The 19,158-nt window shown below is 41.8% G+C and overlaps 1 protein-coding gene across 1 annotated transcript in view; it reads left to right on the plus strand.

Annotated features, from left to right (window-relative positions):
* Positions 1-19,158, plus strand: part of si:dkey-11f4.7 (piezo-type mechanosensitive ion channel component 2) — a 718,195-nt gene that overhangs the window by 565,476 nt on the left and 133,561 nt on the right.

Raw genomic sequence — 19,158 nt, forward strand, 5'->3', positions numbered from 1 at the left:
ATTAAATTCAGGTGATCTGCATCTCTCTGCTCAGTACTGCTGCGCTCTCCTGCAGCTCCACCCTAAATACACATTTCCTCACTTCCCGATAATTGATTTCCCTCCTCTGCTCGGCCATAACACTTGAGTAAACAACCCAAGGTTGTAAAATAAGTATAAACTGAATGATTAAAATCCCAAGAAATCTTCATCCTCTTCAAAGGAATCTTGGAATATTTCCAGAAGTCGTTTCTTCTCCTGGATTTCCAACTCTTCTGCCGTGGGAAAGCAAGATTTCAAGTTACTGACATGTACAGTCCGAACATCTTCCCCAGTGGACTCCAACGCCACTTGATAATTCAGTGGTCCCAGCTGCTTTATTACTCTGTAAGGACCCTTCCATCTTTGTGCTAGTTTTGCACTGAAGTGGTGTTGTGCACTGGATTGGGGAAAATTCTTTAACCTGACACGGTCTTTTTCGTTAAAGAAAGCATCATGTCGGTTTTTATTGTAGCTTCGAAGTTGTCTTTTCTGAGCTCTTTTACAACATTCCTTTGCTTTTGATTGAAGTTGAGATAGATGGTTGACAACATCATATGACGATAAATTGGGAGTGAGATTCTTGCCTCGCAACAGTTTGTCCATTGGACCTTGCAATTTCCTCCCTAGGTGGAGTTCTGCTGGTGTCATGCCAATGGTTTCCTGGACGGCTGAATTGACTGCAAATCGCAGTTCAGGCAAGTACTGATCCCATTTTTTATGATTGTCTTCTACGTAAGCCGCAATCATGTACTTTAGGGTACGATTCACTCTTTCTGTCATATTTGTTTGTGGATGGTAGGCGGTCGTGAGTTTTTGTGTGACACCCCATTTACCACATACCTCCTTAAATATGGCAGACAGGAACTGAGTGCCTCTGTCGGACAGGACAAAGTCAGGAACACCCCATCGTGTCAGAATCTCTCTCTGAAAAATCGTAGCAATGGTTTGTGCACTGGCATTCCGCATGGGAAATAGCTCCACCCAGCGAGAAAAATAGTCCACGAAGACAAGCAGGTACTCGTTCTGGTGAGTACTTCGGGGCATTGGTCCCATGATGTCAACACCTAGCATTTCGTTGGGGTGTGATGTACTAACTTGTTGTATTTTTCCTGCAGGTTTACGATTTTCGCCTTTGAGTGTTTGACATTTGATACATCTTTTAACGTGATTCTTCACATCTGCCCACATTCCAGGCCAAAATGCAACATCATGCAGCCTCTGGTACGTCTTGTAAATACCCATGTGACCACTCAAAGGATTTGAATGATAGTATTGAAGGAGGGGCGAAACCAGAGCGTTGGGAACATACACCCGATAATGGCGTTGGCCAGTCTTCAGTTGAGTCATGTAGTACAGTTTATCTTCAACTACCTCGTGCTGATTCCTTAGTTGATGATCTTTTTCTGCCAAGGTTTGAAATATCTTTATGATTGCAGGATCCTTGTGTTGTTCCTCCCATATAGCAGCAGCAGTGATTGGAAGGTCTGATTCCTCTGTACTACTGGCATATACACTGCAACCAAGCTGAGTATGAATCCGAGAGAGTGCGTCAGGTGCGACATTCAGTCTTCCTTTACGATATTCAATTACAAAATCAAACTTCTGCAACCGAAGAACCCATCTAATGAGATGGCTGGTGGTTCTTGTAGAGCTCATTACCCACTGCAGGGCTGAGTGATCTGTCACAACCGTGAACAACTTGGGCTCTAGATAATGCTGCCACCTTTCCAGAGCCCATACAACGGCAAGGCATTCCTTCTCAGTCGCGGAGTAATTTGATTCGGCTTTGTTTAAGGTTCGGCTAGCGTAGGCAATCACTTGCTCTGAGCCCTGGTCCCTCCGCTGCGTCAACACAGCACCTAATCCAGTGTTACTTGCATCTGTATACACAATAAACGGGAGATCAAGATTGGGGTGTCCTAGAATGGGCGGTAAGGTGAGGCATGCTTTTAGTTGTTCGAAAGCTCGTTGACATTGAGGAGACCAATGAAATGCACAACCTTTTTTCTTCAAGGCATTAAGGGGCTCTGCGATCCTTGAGAAGTTTGCTACAAAGCGGTGGTACCACCCGGCGAGTCCAAGGAAGCGTTGAACCTCTTTGAGGTTACGAGGTACAGGGTATGCACGTACGGCTTCAACCTTACTCGGGTCTGCTGAAATACCATGTATGTTCACTACATGTCCGAGGAATGTCAACTCTTGAAGACAAAACTTGCTCTTTTTCAGGTTGATAGTCAAGCCTGAAGTCTGCAATCGATGGAGAATAGTTTGGAGATCGAGGAAGTGCTGGTCCATGAATGGTGAGTAAACTATAATGTCATCAATATAGACAAAGCATATGTTACCTCGTAGGTCTCCTAAAACTGTCTCCATCAGTCTTTGGAAAGTCGCTGGGGCATTTTTTAACCCAAACGGCATCACTTTAAACTGGTATAGTCCCCCTGAGGGAGTGATAAAGGCAGTCATGGGTTTGCTAGCTGGATCCATGGTCACCTGCCAGTAGCCACTGTTAAGGTCGATGGTAGAAAAGATGGCCGCACCAGAGAGGGATTCAAGAATTTCAGTGATGTTAGGAAGGGGGTATGCATCACTCTCTGTTATAGCATTAACTTTCCGGTAGTCAACACAGAATCTCATTTTACCATCTTTTTTTGGTACTAGCACGACAGGGGATGCCCAGGCCGAGTGAGATGTTTCCACGATACCTGCCTTTAACATATCCTCTAGCTGTTCTCTCACAACAGCTTGTTTAGAAGGACTCATCCGATAAGGTCGTTGTTTAATGGGAACTGGATGTGTGATATAGAGGCGGTGTTTAAGAACATCTGTCCGTCCAGGACAGAGGGCACATACCTCAAAATTGAACTCCAAGATTTGCCTTAGCCGCTGTTTTCCATCAGGTGGTAAGTGAGCATCATCCACAGCGATATCAATTAATCCTTGTTCATCAAGGCTGTCAAGAGTTTGTGAGACCAATGGAAGTTTTGGTGGAGGAATGGAACTGAGTAGAGAGAGGCTATGATTAGCACTCTTCACATGTTGTCTCTTTTTCAGATGTGGTGACTTCACCACATGTACACTAGCCTGGCCTGGTTGGAAAGGGTAGGCTTCGTCAGGGGCAGCCTTGAATGAATACTTCCTATCTATCACATTAATTTGCAGTCCACTGAGGAAGATGAAGTCTAAGCCTAGAATCACCGCATAGGCAAGGGCTTTAGAGGTAAGGACGGCCACCCGTACCGTGAAAGTCTTACTGTGGAGAACAATCGGAAGATTTATCCATCCTAACGGAACTTCTGCTTCACCATTAGCTAAATAAATAGGACCAAGAGTCCAAGGTTGAAGGGGGTCTTGTGGATTGAGCTCTGTCCATAAGTTCTCATGGATGAGGTTATAACTTGCACCTGTATCAATAATGGCTTTCCCTCTCCAGGTTCTGATACTAATGGGTACAACCAATTGTTGCGGTACAGCCATCAGCTGATTTGGGCTATTAAAACCAGTGGTGGTGTTCTTTTCCAAGATCGGAAGTGACCCTGTTGCAGACACGGTGTTGCTGGAAGGTGTGGTTGGCTGGCGCGGTGGACCACCAGACTTCAAAGGTTGGAAGGAACGGTTGTTACCAGTGGGTCGATGCTGTGCAGAAGGGTGGTTGGAAGGAGCAGGAATAAAGTGAGGGCAATTCCCAGGCGAATGATAACCTTTGCACCGCCAGCATTGTACTTGAGGCTTCTCCACAGATTGGCCTGAGTTAGGTCTTGGTGGCATTACAGGTGGTTTAATACCTTTACGTCCCTCATATTGTAATTGTTGTGCAAAATCTTTCTCCAGCTGATGACCCAGCTTCACTAACTCCTCAACGGTACCTACTCGACCACGTAACTGGCTGGCAAGGTAGGGCTTGATGTTTTTAAGAATCAATTTTACCATGTCACTTTCTGTTAGGGCAGGCTTCCACCTCTTGCAGAGAGCTCGATATGAGAACGCAAAATCCCTAATGGATTTTTTCTCTCCCTGGATTCTAGTTCTGACTCGATCAGCCAGCTCATCCTCATAATCCTCTGAGAGGAAGGCGGAGAGAAAAGCGGATTCGAACTCATCCGATGTGGTTATAGAAGATCTGGCAACCTCCCACCAGTCACGGGCTGTTCCATAAAGTACAGTTTGGAAAGTGGCCAGCAGGTCTGTATTAACCAGGGGATGTAATGCTAGAAAATCTTGACAGCGGGTCAAATATAGCAAAGGGTCAGGGTCATCTGATGGACGTCCAAAGGTTGGGAAGGTTAACTTCAAAAGGTCGCTTCATACTACTGCAGGAGCGGGAAGAGGGGCAGGTGCTGTTACTGAGGTAGAGGGAGGTAATGATGAGAGGGAAGTAGTGTCAGATGATATGTTTTTCTCAAGCAGATCCACCAATTTATTTTCTTGCATTTTACATTGGTCTAACATATCAGTCTGGAACTTTTTAAAGTCTGTGCAAAGACTGGCCATTTGGACATTACATTGATGGAGTTCTCGTGTTAGCTGATCATGGCTTTTTTGAAAGTTCTGTTGTGTAGCTTTAAGGTCCTGTTGAACTTCCAGCTGCAGCTGATCCACCATAAAGCGCACCTCAGCGACAAAGGTAGATTCCACTCTTTGAAGTTCACTTGAAAGCATGAGTTTGATGGCTTTGGTTAGTTGATCATTCTCAGCCTCATCCTGCTTTTTGTTTGTAGCCAGAAGGGTGAGAACTTGCTGCTGGTTGTCCTTCATGTTGGTAGTAAGGTGGGAAACTTGGTCACAGTGCTGGGAAGAAATTGCTTTCACCTCTTGGGTAAGTTCACAAACTGCTTTCTCTTGCTTTTTAATGAAATTCATCAGTGTTTCCCAGTTACCTTGAACTTGTGACGTAAGATGATGTATTTCTTTTCCAGGAGTTGGGAGGTGACCAGGCAGGCGATGCTGTGACACAGAGGAAAGTGGTATAATTATAGTGGATGTGGTTGCACAAAGTTGCATGGGTTCTGACTGGAATGAAGTAGTGCCACCTGGTGGTGTGGAGGCAAAGTGCACCTGAGATTGGGAATGGGGACTGCTGAACTGAGTTGGGATGAAGTGAAAGGTGGGAACCGGAGGTAGAGGAACAGATCTTAGTTGCCCAGGTGGCCAGACTGGAGTTGATATGTCTGGGGGGGGGGTCAATTTCCACAGACGTCGAAGGTGAAGGAGGGGTAGTAGCCATGTTTATAGTGTGTGTTGCAAGTTCAGTGTGTAAGGTGTGTAATGTTATGTAAATGTAGTGTGTCAGTAGCAGTGGGCAGACAAATAAAAAGCAACAAGATACAATATTGTATTAGTGTTCAATTTCACCCACAAACACCAATTCACAGTTTCTATCCCCACAAGTGGTCAAATACTAGGTCTCACTTCAATTATCCTGATTGTTACCTTGCAGCCACCCCACTGAATTACTGAAATGCTGTTTCTCACACAGTACAAATGACAGAGGTTAGGTTACCATATACACTTTAACCTTGAACACTTTACCATAAGGTCTCAATAATTCTCCAGCACAAAAAAATGCACAAAAACAAATATTCACATACACAAAAAGTTTCAAGTCCCTGTTCGGGCGCCACTTATGTAGCGGTGGCGGGCCCTGAAAGAAATCCTACCAGATTAAGAAGAGAATATTAACTATTACAAAATGAATAGTCTATTCAGATAGTTCGGGCGCCAGACAAGCTCAGTCTTGTCAAATTTAACTGTTTTACCCAGAGTAGCTCTTTAAGCCACCGGTTGCACAAATAATTTAAATGAAACTCCCACACCAAGTAAGTTCATGTTCTTAGTTTCAAAGTTGTATTTAACAAAAGATAAAAACAAAAAACAGGAAACAGAGAAAAACTTGCCATTCTGGTTTCAGTTTAAATTCATTCTCAGTTCACAGTGATATTTTCAACAAGCAATAAGGAATCAAACAGAAAACTTAGTACTTTGGTTCAAGTTCAAATACATTCATTGATACACATTAATTTTTTCACCAATTCACCAAAGTCAAAAAACACAAAACCAGCTTTATGGCAAAGTCCAATAAAGTTTCCTTTCCACTAATTGCGTGGTCCAACAAATCACAGAAAAAAATAAAACTTAAACGAAAATAGAAGAAGGTGCCTCTGAGGCAGCAGTTTCACTGATGCATGTAAACCTGCAGCAGATTCAACACCCCCTTGAGATCCCATGTGTGGAAGAGGGTAACATGAGACAAAAGAAACAAGGAAGAAAACATTAAATATAGAATTCTTAGATCGCATTAACATCATTAAACACTTGAATTCATTTGTAGATAATACAAATACCAAGCAGCACGAATTACTTAGTATTTCGTGAAAGTGTGTGCGTTAATGTTTGTGGATGTTTGCGATGTTTGTGTGAGACAAAATAAGTGTGTGTGTGTGTTTGAGATACGAGTGGATTGCTGGCCGCTAATGGCAAGGGGGGGGGGGGGGTTTCTAACATGAGGTTTAAGAGATGAATATGAACAACAGCAATTCACCTTGAGATCCCACTCGCACTTGTCAGCATAAGAGACTTGCTTCGCTCTGCAGCGGGTGTCCGGAGGTGCAGCATGCACACTCAATCGCCTGGCAACTCACGCTCGTAGCGATCCACCCTGCCCAAACACAGAGAGGTCTCCGTAATGCAGCGACGCCGTCTGATTAAATTCAGGTGATCTGCATCTCTCTGCTCAGTACTGCTGCGCTCTCCTGCAGCTCCACCCTAAATACACATTTCCTCACTTCCCGATAATTGATTTCCCTCCTCTGCTCGGCCATAACACTTTAAAAAATCCTTTTATATTTTCCCATACTGCCACACAACTTCAGGCGCTCAGAGCGCTCCTCCAAAAACACGAGGCGCAGCAGGTGGCTAAAACTTGAGGTGCCCAGGGCGCATAAACAGCGCACAAAACACTCACTTGCCAACAGAAAACAATGTGTTCTGTCCGATCGGGGCCTTAAAGCACATTCAGGAGGTAAATAATAGCCTTTTTAAACTGAAAATTGTGTTCTGCTTTATTGCACTCTATATCAAATGTCTATTTTACAATGATGAATGGTCATATTATAATATGTCCCCCCATAGTTTTGTAATGAACATTAATCGAACAGAAAATAAAAATATCAAACATGTTTACGATTTAAGACTCAGAACTTGGTCAATACACTTTGTCTCTCTAGGTTGGAGACTCTGGACGTGCTGCATCTGTTGTTGTCTCGCTGGACGAAGACTTTAAACTTAGAATGTCTCTCTCCTCGCAGGCTGGAGGCTCAGAACGTGGTCGTATCTGTTGCTGCCTCACAGGCTGGAGACTCAGGGCTTAGTATCTGTTATTGCCTCTTCCCGCATGGGCCAGAGGCTCAGAACGTTGATGTTTCTGTCTCTCGGGTATCTGCTAGTATGCTGTATCTGCTAGTGTCTCACCCTTGCAGGCCGGAGACTCAGAATTATATATCTGCTATTGTCTCTCTGGATGCGAGACTCAGGACGAAGGTTGATCTGTTACAGTCCTTCCCTTGAGACTCAGACTCAGAACGTTTGTGTCTATTACAATCTCAACTTCACAGGCCGGAAACTCAGAACTTTGGTGTTTCTGTTAGTGTCTCTCCCTTTTGGGACTAAACAAGGAGTGTCTTTTGGGAAGGTACCATTATCTCTTTCCGATGAGGAGGAGATTGCAATCTGGCCGTTCTCCATTTCCAGGCTGTGATTGGCTGTTTCCATCAGAGTGGGGGGACACGGTGTGGCCCACCTTTCTTTCCTCCTGAGGAACTTATTTGCATAGTCCAAACACACATTTAGAAAAGTGTCACTAAAGTTTTACTGGTGCATTTTTCACTTACCAAACCACAACCAAAATACATATGGCAATGTTATGAACACATTAAGTCCAAACATGATGGAAAAAGATTTAACTGTCATGCATGTATTAATTTGTCCATTAACAGCTAAGTTTGTGAAGGAAGTTGCACTGCACATCGCTGTCACTGAGAATACTTATTTCTCTGAGTAATTATGAGAACATAGTTTTGAATGGATTTGGATGGAATTCTGTGATCTCTCTCTTTTCACCCACTGCTGCTGTGTTCAGAGGTCCTAAGGAATTTTTATGGTGGTCACAGGCCAAAATCTGAGGAATCAGTCTGTTGGTGGGTGAAGTGCAAAAACTGCATTTTGACCAACATGAAGTCCTGTCCTTCCCGGGCTTTGTACCAAATGTCTTCTTCTTGCCCTCTAAGAGGTGTCTGGCTGTTGTCCTGGCATCTTTATCTGATGGCATTGGACAGTTTGTTTATGTTAGTCCACCAAGATCCAAACAAAATGTAGCAAACCTTTGTCCACTATTGTGGTCAGAGAGGGACCCCGCCATAAACTGGGCCCTGGAATGTGCTGCTACAATGTTTTACTACAATATTATAGCTACTGATGTGTGGAATCAGCACTGGTTTCATGGTTATCATGTCAACTATTCGATTAAATTCAACATCATGATGCATCGCAATTATATCAAATTTAGTTTGTGCATTTTTAGTAAATTATATAAGCAGGCTAATTTTTAAAACAATTAATTAATTAATGTTAAGAATTAAAGTAAATATAGCTTTAAAACATGCAAGCAAATGTAAAGTAATAAAGAGAGAAAAAGACAATTACAAGTGATACACAAAAAGCACTTTCAGTATCTAGGAGGGCTATAAGCATCCAAAAGTTTACAGATAATCATGGTTGGTTATCCAAAAAGTTTTTATTTTTTCCTCAGCATTATTGCCATTTGATTACTGATGAGATCATAGACAGTGACAGCTTTAATAGGCTGCATTCACACTAATGCACAGATCTATTTCAACATATCAGATGTTTTGTCCTGTTCTGAAAACATAACTGACTGTTTACACATTAATTTCGAATCATAAAGGTATTTGGCAATGGAAGTGCATTTAAACGCAGCCGCGAGCTTTAGGACAAACAAACACAAAGCGCATGTGAAAGTCTGTCAGTGTGCGATTTTCGAGCATCTACGTACTGTATTCCAAATGGCATAAATGAAAGCATATCTAAAGTAAAACTCAGAAGCACAGTCAAGCAATGCACACGTCTCATAGCGCATGTTCTGTGCAATGAAGCCGCTGCGATTGTCTGCGCACACGTGTCATATGCGGGAAAAACAAGCTCAGAATGAAAAATAGAGAGTGCATTTTTAATAGGGCTGGGTTTTGACACAAATTTCACGATTCAATTCGATTCTCATTCTCAGGCTTTCGATTCGATTACCAATTTGATTCGATTCAATATCAGTTATTTTGGATACATATCAGGTACAGTAAATGCCAAATTTTCTCAAGGAAAAAAAAAATCTCTCAACTAATGATGAGAGTCAGTTGGTTATAATACTGGAGATTAAAATAGACTGATTTGTGCTGTACAACTGCTTAAATTGCACTTAATGAAGTTTTTATAATAATTAAGTCACAATTACTTCAGTTATTTATTTATTTATTTATTATTATTATTTTTTTTTAAATATATACACATTTAAATAGAGGCTGTCATAAAAACAAAACGCCCATCTCTACAGTTTATTTTTCTGGCTGACTAACGAGTTTATGGTTACCGAATATGCTTTCTGACGTAAATGTGATGTTACATGAATTGTTTACAAGCTTTTATACTGATGTCTTTGCGCGGCTGAAACACTGATCGAGCGATTACAAGAGACAGGATACGGATTGTAAAGTTGAGCTCTTTCTTTTAACTTACCTTCGGATGTTTAGTCATGTTTATTTTGTGCTGAAACTGGTATTAACCCTCTGGGGTCTGAGGGTGTTTTGGGGCCCCGGAGAAGTTTTGACATGCCCTGACATTTGTGCTTTTTTCAGTTGCTTATAAATATTTGAATGGCTGAAGTCTAAAAACACTGTATTCAGCACAAACTGGGCTACAATAATATGTGAGCAGCATGTACGTACATGATTGTGTTTTTGAGAAAACAACGTTTATGCGTGGTTTGAAAAAAACTAAAATTTTTAAGTAACTGAAATAAGGCCATAAAACACATACAGAACATTTGTTCACAATACTTTTGAGAACTGGATCTTTTAGCATAGAATATTTGCTTCAAAATGATCTGAAAATAATCTAACTCACTCATTTAGAGAAAACAATGTATTGATTTAAATTTTCTAAGTCACTTTTTGAGTAGAAAGGCTCTATGCGAGAGGGCGTGAACTATCCTGGATAATGCTGTGACTCACACCTGAGAAGACAAAGGCCCGCATAATGAGCTGCATAATGAGCCATTGAGTCAGGTGTGTGACTGAGAGGGAAGAGTTACAAGAAAGAATGTGAGGAAAAAAGAAATGTGTATACATATAACTATCACATAAAATAACTTGAGATTCACTTGTGAGTGCAGTTAAACAGTTTATTAGGAACAAACAAACAAATAAACAACAGAAGAGTCAAGACATCGTGGGTGCAATATCCAAAACAGTGGCAGGAAACTGGAACCCAGGAAAACAGGAGACAGCAGAAACTGCATGAGAAAACACAAAACAGACGTGAGCAACACAATGAACGGACAAAGACAAAGCAAACATGGTGACAATACATACACTACCAGTCAAATTATTTAAACAGTAAGATTTGTAATGTTTTTTTTTTAAGAAGTGTTTTCAGCTCATTTATTTGATACAAAGTACAGCAAAAACAGTACATTATATTTATTATAATATATAGGCCTACATATTGTTACCATTCAAAATAAATAAAGCAACCCCCCCCGCCCCCACTAAAATTTTACACATTTTATTCTGGAGTTATAGTTCGGGAAAAGTTCACCTAGTAAATGCCTTCAACTTTGTCACAACAACACATTATCGAATGCCAATAAGAAACATTACTTACTCGGATGCAACGATTAATTTCGACACCCCTACTATTGATATTTTCTGATTTGTATCTTATTCTGTTCTGAATAACAGTAAACTTTAATGGATCTCCTGACAGCTTATAGGTGATTAATGTTTTTTGTTAGTTTTTTTCTCAGCCCAATTTTGACTGATATGTGTCACAGATCAGGGGGCTGTTTCATAAATCTAGTTTACCAAATAAGCCAGGCTTATTTCAGTAATTCTGAGTTATGTTCACTTGATTTGATTTCCGAAAGCAAAATTGCCATAGCTCAAGCTCAGTCACTGTGGTAACTTATGCTGAGAAACTAACCTGGTCAGGAGCAGGCTAACTGTCAGGCTAAGCTGAGCTCTTCTAACACGGACCAATAGGAATGCATCGATATTACCACTGACTCTCTCACATGCAATTAGTTGACTTTATTATTAGTCCAAAAATAAAAGTATACAGAAAATACACCTTAAATAATCAAATAAATAAAAAATAGGCTACAACCAACTGTGTTTTTAAGATACTGTATATGAAAACATTTTAACATAGTCGCTACTTGCGCATTCAGTTGATCAGCAGTTTCTAGCCATGCAGCCTCTCTCTCGGGTTTTATGACAGCTGTACCTTTTATGGTTATTAGAACATTAAAACATTACAATCTAAAATTGCTCTTTAAAGCATTAAAGTATTAAAAACACTAAATCAAAATGACTGAATTAAAAATGAAAATAATAGAAATCAGACTACATTTTAACTGATAATAGGAACATACATTTAACTCATTTGAGCTAGTATGGCTGTATTAAGCTTACATTTGATTTACATTTACTGCTATCATAAAAATACACTTATATGTAGGATTAAATGTCACATTTAATGTCCAACAACAAATATTTTAGCAGAATGCATATTTTATTCAGAATTATTGTGCTATTATTCTATTCTGCTCCGTCTGTGTACATGCGAGCAGCAGCGCTCGTTCACTCGCGTAAGCCTCCCCCACTCCTGACAGCAAAATGGGTATATTTGCATGACTTTCTAACATTTACAGATGAAAAATATACCTGTGACATGTCAGTTATTCACTGAGGAGAAAACAATGTCTCAAATGCATTAAACATCACAAATATTCGCTGTTTGCCATGGTGGATCGATTTGATCCATGATTGACATTAAGGGCTGCTTAAGAAAAAGCATGCATATCAAATTATCCTGACTCATTGAATCTGGATCGAATTAGTGAGATTGTGTGAATTTAAATTGTCGTTTATGAAACCGCTTTAATCCCGATTTATTTGTTAGGTTATTTCAAGTCAGGTTTGGACTTTAATCCCCGCTTTGGCTCAACACGGTTCGTGTTCATCCGCTGAATCCATTCTTGGTTAAGTTGATTCTTTCATGCTTAGGAAAGATGGAGGACTCAATTGCAGTGAACAAATGTGAAAAAGTTTATTCTTTGAACTTGAAAGAACAAACTTAAACAAAGCAGGTGACTCCGTGAAATAGATGAGATTCAGAATGGTAGCTCTGTGTTCTCTGCACACCACTCGTTGGACACATTGATTCTAGTGACCACCAAAAGAAAATGCCAGCAGGACAACCATAAGAGAAACAAGCCCGAGTCCAGCGAGGAATGGCTCATCATGTTTGGGTCCTGAGCACAAATAACACGCAGATAGTAACAGAAGCAAAAACCATGAGAGAGAGCACAGAAAAAACACATCAACGCAACATGAGGAGTGCTCAACTGACAGCAAGGAGGAGACACATCAGGGAATAAATGAGGGAAGACAACAGGGGGAACTTACAGCTTCTCATCAGGACTTCTCAGAGATGTCACATCAGTTAACAGAGATAACTCAATGGCTCGATCAGCTTCAAGTCAGCCCTCCCGTAGCTCCTACCACATCACCTCCACCCTCCACCATGCTGAAGTGCCTAATTCACATTGCTCATTTCTGTCTCAGTGCTCTTTGATGTTCTCCCTACAGTCTTCCTGCTTCACGACGGAGGAATCCAGGGTGGCTTTGTCATCATGCAACTGGCCGGTGTCGCAGGAAAGTGGGGAACGGCTATGTGGGACAACATGTGGGACGAACCGTGTCGGAATATTACATTGAGTTCCGAACACTCGCAACATCTTGTGAGTGGAATTCTAAAGCAGATTGGAACCATTTCCTTCATGGATTAGCTGAACACATTGAGGACGAGATTTATTCATTGGTTTTACCGCCGTCTCTCAAAAGATTGGTCGACCTTGCTCTGGGTTGACAACCGGTTTTCGATCTGTTCGCAGCAGGTTTCTCTCTCAAGCCCTCCAGCTATGCATCAGGCACAGGACGGGTCGCTCCACAGCATTTCGGTTCTGAGGAGGAGCCTATGGAGATCGGGAGAGCCCATCTGACTTTCTTGGAGCAGCATCATCGTCTTACCAATAACTTGTGCCTCTACTTTTGGAGGCGGGACACATGGCTGCTGCTTGTCCTGTAAAGAAGTGATGCTCTCCTTTAAGGGGACAAAGCACGGTGAGCATTACCAAAACGCTACTCCTGTCGTGTTGATGTGTTATGTCTGTGCTCTCTCTCATGGTTTTGCTTCTGTTACTGTTAATTCTGCCTTAATTTGTGAGGGCATGTCTTCTGGCTCCAGGAGATCCTCAAAGCGTTCCTTCCTCCTTCAAACTACATTGTCAGGGGAGGTTAGCAAGTCCCCATCCCAACTTGCAACAGCCTGGACCATCCCATGCTTTTTTCTGATGGTTTGCCAGAACCTCTTTGAGGATGACCAAAAGTCCTTCTTCATGACTTCTCTAATCCTGTCCCACACAAAAATTTCTGCTTCCCTGACCACTGCAGCTGTGGTTCTTTTTGCCCGCCAATACCTGCTGAAAGAATCAGGAGACCCACAAGTCAACCAAACCCGAAAGAGCTCCTTCTTCTGCCTGATGGCCTCCTTCAACACTGGTGTCTTGGGTTTCCGCCACGAAAGACACCAACATTTTTTCAACAACAGTTTGCTGCAGCATCTTTAACAATACACTTTGCATAGGGCCCACTCGGAGACCACCCGGAAAAGAGAGTGTGGACAATCGCCAATAAAGAAAAAAATGTAAAGATTCCACTATCTTCAGAGAGGATCTCGACGCTGCTATATCAAGGTAGCTCTTAAAGAGCAACAAAATATTCTCGATTCGGTAGTGGCTTCGACTATAAGAGAAGCGATAGACTCTGTACTGACCCCAGCACTCCGTGATCTACATTTGGATATACAAACGACCAACGATTCTGTAAAGGAGCTAAAAGCAGAAGTTGAAAAGCCATCGCGGCGAAACAGACACGTGACCGGGTCGATTCCGATCAAGCAACTGCACGTGAGGACAGAAGGATAGTCACAAACTTAAGAAATCAGCTGGAGCAACTCACCGAAAAAATTACGGACATTGAAGATAGGAGCAGGAGAAATAACGTGCGACTGGTGGGGTTGCCGGAGGGGGCGGAAAGCTCCGATGCAGCTGGCTTCATCAGAGCTAATCTTTCCAAGTGGATCCCTTCCCTGAAAGGTCGTGACATTGAGATTGACCAGGCCCATCACGTGTATGACGGAAGGAAAAACTCAGATCGGCCGCGTACTCTCATCTTCCGTGTACTAAGATGCATGACAGATCGGCGATCCTGAAAGGTGCTCAGCAGGCTTATCCGGTGAGGTATGCACAGGACGGTGTCACGCTGCTGTTTTTTCCCGACTTTAGTCCAGCCACGGCTACCAGGAGAAAGAGCTTTAATCTAGTTTTGAAGAAGATGACAGCACTTGGTCTCCAGCCCTTCCTCACCTATACGGCGGTAATTAAACTACAGCACAAAGGTGAGCAGATGATGTTCGACTCTCCTCATATTGTTACTTCACTGTCACTGAAGACGTATTCTGCAGCGCTACAAAGCTACCATCCGCCTCCATCCTCTCAGCTCAACGGGGGGAAATTAAAGATGAGGTCTGTGGTGATGTGGTGTGTGTGTGTGGGTGGGGGTGTGTGGGTGGGTGTGGGTGGGTGGGTGTGTGTGTGGGTGTGTGTGTGTGTGTGTGTGTGTGTGTGGGTGGGTGGTGTGTGTGGGTGGGTGGGTGGGTGTGTGTGTGTGGGTGGGTGGGTGGGTGGGTGTGGAGGCTGCATTGTGAGGTTTTGATTTAATATGTTGTTGAATTGATTTCTTTATAGTGTAACACTTTTGTGGTGACTGCTGCTTAAGTTAAGAAATTTGGTTTGGTTTGGGAGTTATCATTTGTTTGTACTTTCTTCTGATATTCTTTGTTATTTATGATGTTATTGTTAATTTATTGGGACTATGTTAGTAGAGAGGCGGGTGCCATTTTCTTTATACCTTCTTTTTCTCCTGTTTATGCTAGTTAGGGAGTTAGTGTATTGATTGTATTTGTTTCTTTTTCTTTGTGTTAGTTTAGTTAGTTGCGCCCTAGTAGTTAGAGGGTTTTTGTTTGTTATTTTGGCCTTGCCCCCTCTTGAAGCCTTGAAACCTTCCCATATTTGTAAAATAAACAAGCTTGTTTTATTGAGATTGAGTTGTCTGTTGACATTTGTTAAAGCACTGGAGTTGGGAGTTGAACCTTGCTGCCTCCACACATCACCTTTTTATTCTGTTACTGGTTCCCTGAACCCTAGACTAACTGGGAACGTAACAAACAGACATCAATACTTTTATTTATTCTGCTTTTTTTTTTTTTTTTTTTTTTAAGTACTATGCATCTAGGTGGATTAGTATCTAGGATACATACCTATGTTTACATGTCACTGGCAGTATGGCATTGCTTTTGTTTCTCTTCACTTAGACAGAATCTTGGCATTGCGAGCTCACAATGCATGTTCTGAATATTTTATTGAATGTTAATGGCCTAAATTCTCCTATTAAGCGTACTACCCTGATATTAGACTATTTGCACTGTAAATTGATTTCCTGTGCCCTGATACAAGAGTCTCACTTAAAACAATGCTATGTGGCATGACACGTTTTCAAAACAAGTATTACAAACTGGCAGCCTTCTCTTGTGCCCCTAATAAAACTAGGGGGGTGCTTGTCTTGGTCGATGGGAAGTTGCATTTAACTATTGAACATACCGGGAATGATGATGAAGGTAGATTTGTTTTTATACACTGTAAAATACATGGTGACAGGTTAGCGCTTTTCTCCATTTGCTACCCGAAGGAGGCAGACTGTGCATTTTTCACGAATGTGTCCAATATATTACCTGAGCAGACTGATTGTCCTTTAGTGATGGGTGGTGATTTTAATCCTGTTTTGGATCCTGCTCTGGATAAATCTCACCCTGATGCTACAGCTAACCCATCCTCTAGGTTGTTGAATGGATTTATCACTGAACTTAATGTGGTCTATCTTTGGAGAATCCAGAATACTACATCTAAGGATTATTTTTTTTTCTCTCTCTAAAAAGGGTGGAACGTCTGGTGGGAGGACCTTTCAAATTTTGTTACAACACACCCTTATGGCACAACTTTAATTTGTTATGTTGAAATTGGCCATTTGTCCAGCCCTCTTGGTCTACATTGGGTAGAAACACATGCAGTGATTTATATGATAACCAGGGACTCTGCTCTCAAGGCCTATGGAGCTCTCAAGGCCTATGGAGTTCCCTGGGCATCCCCTATTTCCTCTCATCCTATATGGGATTGGATCGCACCACCCTCTGGTCGGCCATATGTTTCTTTAATATATGCTACAATTTTAATGATCACACTGCAAAGTCTCTTTCTATTAAATCTATCTGGAATCGTGAATTAACAGATTTGGATGTATCTGTCGACTGGGAGAGGGTGTGGTCTAATCTAATCTTAACTTCTAAAAACTTGGTTCATCGTTTTATCCATTTCAAAGTCATCCATTGAGCATGCATCACTCCTTACAAGAGGTTTAAAATGAAACTGCAATCGACCTATAACTTTCATATCTGTAACGCTGTATCAGCAGGTACTTCTCTGCACATGTTTTGGGAATGTTCATTTGTTGTCGGTCTGTGGACTCATGTGGATTCTGTTTTGTCCTTTTTGCTGCAAATTGAAATTGTTATGGTGTGTCTGTTCATTCCCCCCTCCCCTGTTGTTTGTTTGTGTGGATGTTGTTTTGTTGATTTAAAAAAAAAAGAAAGTTGATCACAAAAAAAACAGTGACAGATTTTTTTAATTCTGCGTATACCTTGAAATGTAAATTAGTGAGCGTGGCTAACCCACATTCAGCATGCGTGAGACTGAGTAAGACGCAGTATGGGAGACTGATCAAAACACTGCATGTGAGACTGAGAGAAACTCTGGGCGTTTGTCAAAAACACAGAGAAAAACAAACAAACAGATGAGGAGGACCCACAAAGAAATCCTGAGCAGGAGGAGGAACTTGTTATTAAAACAGGTGTGACATCTGTATTTTGGACATGGTTCGGGTTTGCAAAATCTGACAAAGAGCTGATTTGTAAACTGTGTCATGCTAACATATTCACTAGTAGCTGTAGCACAAACAATTTGTTTCACCACCTCAAAATGGAAAATGCACAAGAATATAGTGAAAGTCAAAATATGCTCTCCACATCAAGCCATCCATCGACCTGCGGTGCTAAAATCAAAATGCAGTCACCTCAAATTCAAACCAGTTTGGCTGAATCTATTACCAAAGGTATGTCATATGAGAAAAGCTCAAAGAGATGGAAAGGAGTAACATTGCCATTACGATGTATACAGGTATATGCAAAGACATGGCACCAGTTTACACCGTGGAAAAGAACGGGTTTCGAGACTTGATCCAAACACTTGATCCAAGGTATGCGATTCCAAGCCGCAAGCACTTCAGTGAAGTTGAGTTGCCAAGAGTGTACAGAGAATGGGCGAAGGAAAATTGAACAGGAGCTTGGCAATATTGCATACTTTGCAACAACCGATTTGTGGACAAGCCAATCTACACAGCCGTATATAAGCTTGACAATCAAAGACTGGACATTGTTCAATAGATGTCTACAGACATCCTACTTTCCCGAAGATCACACTGGACAGATGATAGCACAAAGGAAGCGCTTCTGTCATGGGGATTGCGAGAGGAGCATCAAGTCTGCGTCACCACTGATAATGCCAAAAACAGCATCAGAGCGCTGCAACTAAATGACTGGATGAGGTTACAGTGTTTTGGCCATCGTCTTCATTTAGCCATCAGTAAGTGTGTAATTGTTTCATACTTTGAAACCTCTGCTTCATCTTATCAATGAGCAGGTTCTTAAGCCACAGGATGACGATACCCAGCTTGCCAAGGACATCAAGGTGAGAATTCTTGACTATTTTAATGAGAAATATGTAGACCAATCCACCCAGGAGCTGCTTGACATGGCATACCTTCTCAACCCTCGGTTTAAAACTACATGCATACAAGCAGAGAGAGTGGACTACCTGAAGGACAAAGCTGCAACAGAGATGGAGAGTCTTGTAGCTGAACAAAGTATGTCTGCAGAGGGAGTCTCAGTGCCACCAGTCGAAGCTGCTGAGGAGTCAGAAATTCCTTCTTAGAAACAGAATAAGAGTTTGAGCAGCTTCTTTAAAATTGCATCACGTAAATGCCAAGCTGTCCCTCAGTCAGAGAGAGAGAGTCCATTGAAATGGAGCTTAACAGCTATTTAGAGACAGTTGATGGTGAGACCAACCCTCTGGATTGGTGGAGGCAGCACGAGGCCAATTTTCGTCAAGTGGCCAGTCTAGCAAAGAAATGCCTCTGCGTTCCTGCCACAAGTGCCCCATCTGAACTGGCTTTCAGCACAAGCGGGAATATTATCACATGCCACAGATCAGCACTAAAACCAGAGAGAGTTGACCAGCTTGTGTTCCTTGAACACAATTTGTAATTTTTGATAGAGAAATGCTATCCAGAGGGTCTAGTTGTAGTTTTATAATGAGTGTCTTAATAACCGCCAATTTGAAGGTTCTCCGGACGTGACCTAGAGATATAGTTATGCAAATTATTATGCTGTGATAATATTTTACGAAGTTACAATCCAATATTGTGTCGCAAATGCCTCGTGCATACTGTTTACTTGTCTTAAAGTGAAACAGATATAATTATTGTATTCTGCTAGTTGAGACTTTTTCAACGACAAGTCTTATCTGTTATGTACAATGCTTTTACAGATCACATTTTCAAG

Source organism: Onychostoma macrolepis, chromosome 09 (genome assembly GCF_012432095.1).
Source record: "Onychostoma macrolepis isolate SWU-2019 chromosome 09, ASM1243209v1, whole genome shotgun sequence".
Classification (NCBI taxonomy): Eukaryota; Metazoa; Chordata; class Actinopteri; order Cypriniformes; family Cyprinidae; genus Onychostoma; species Onychostoma macrolepis.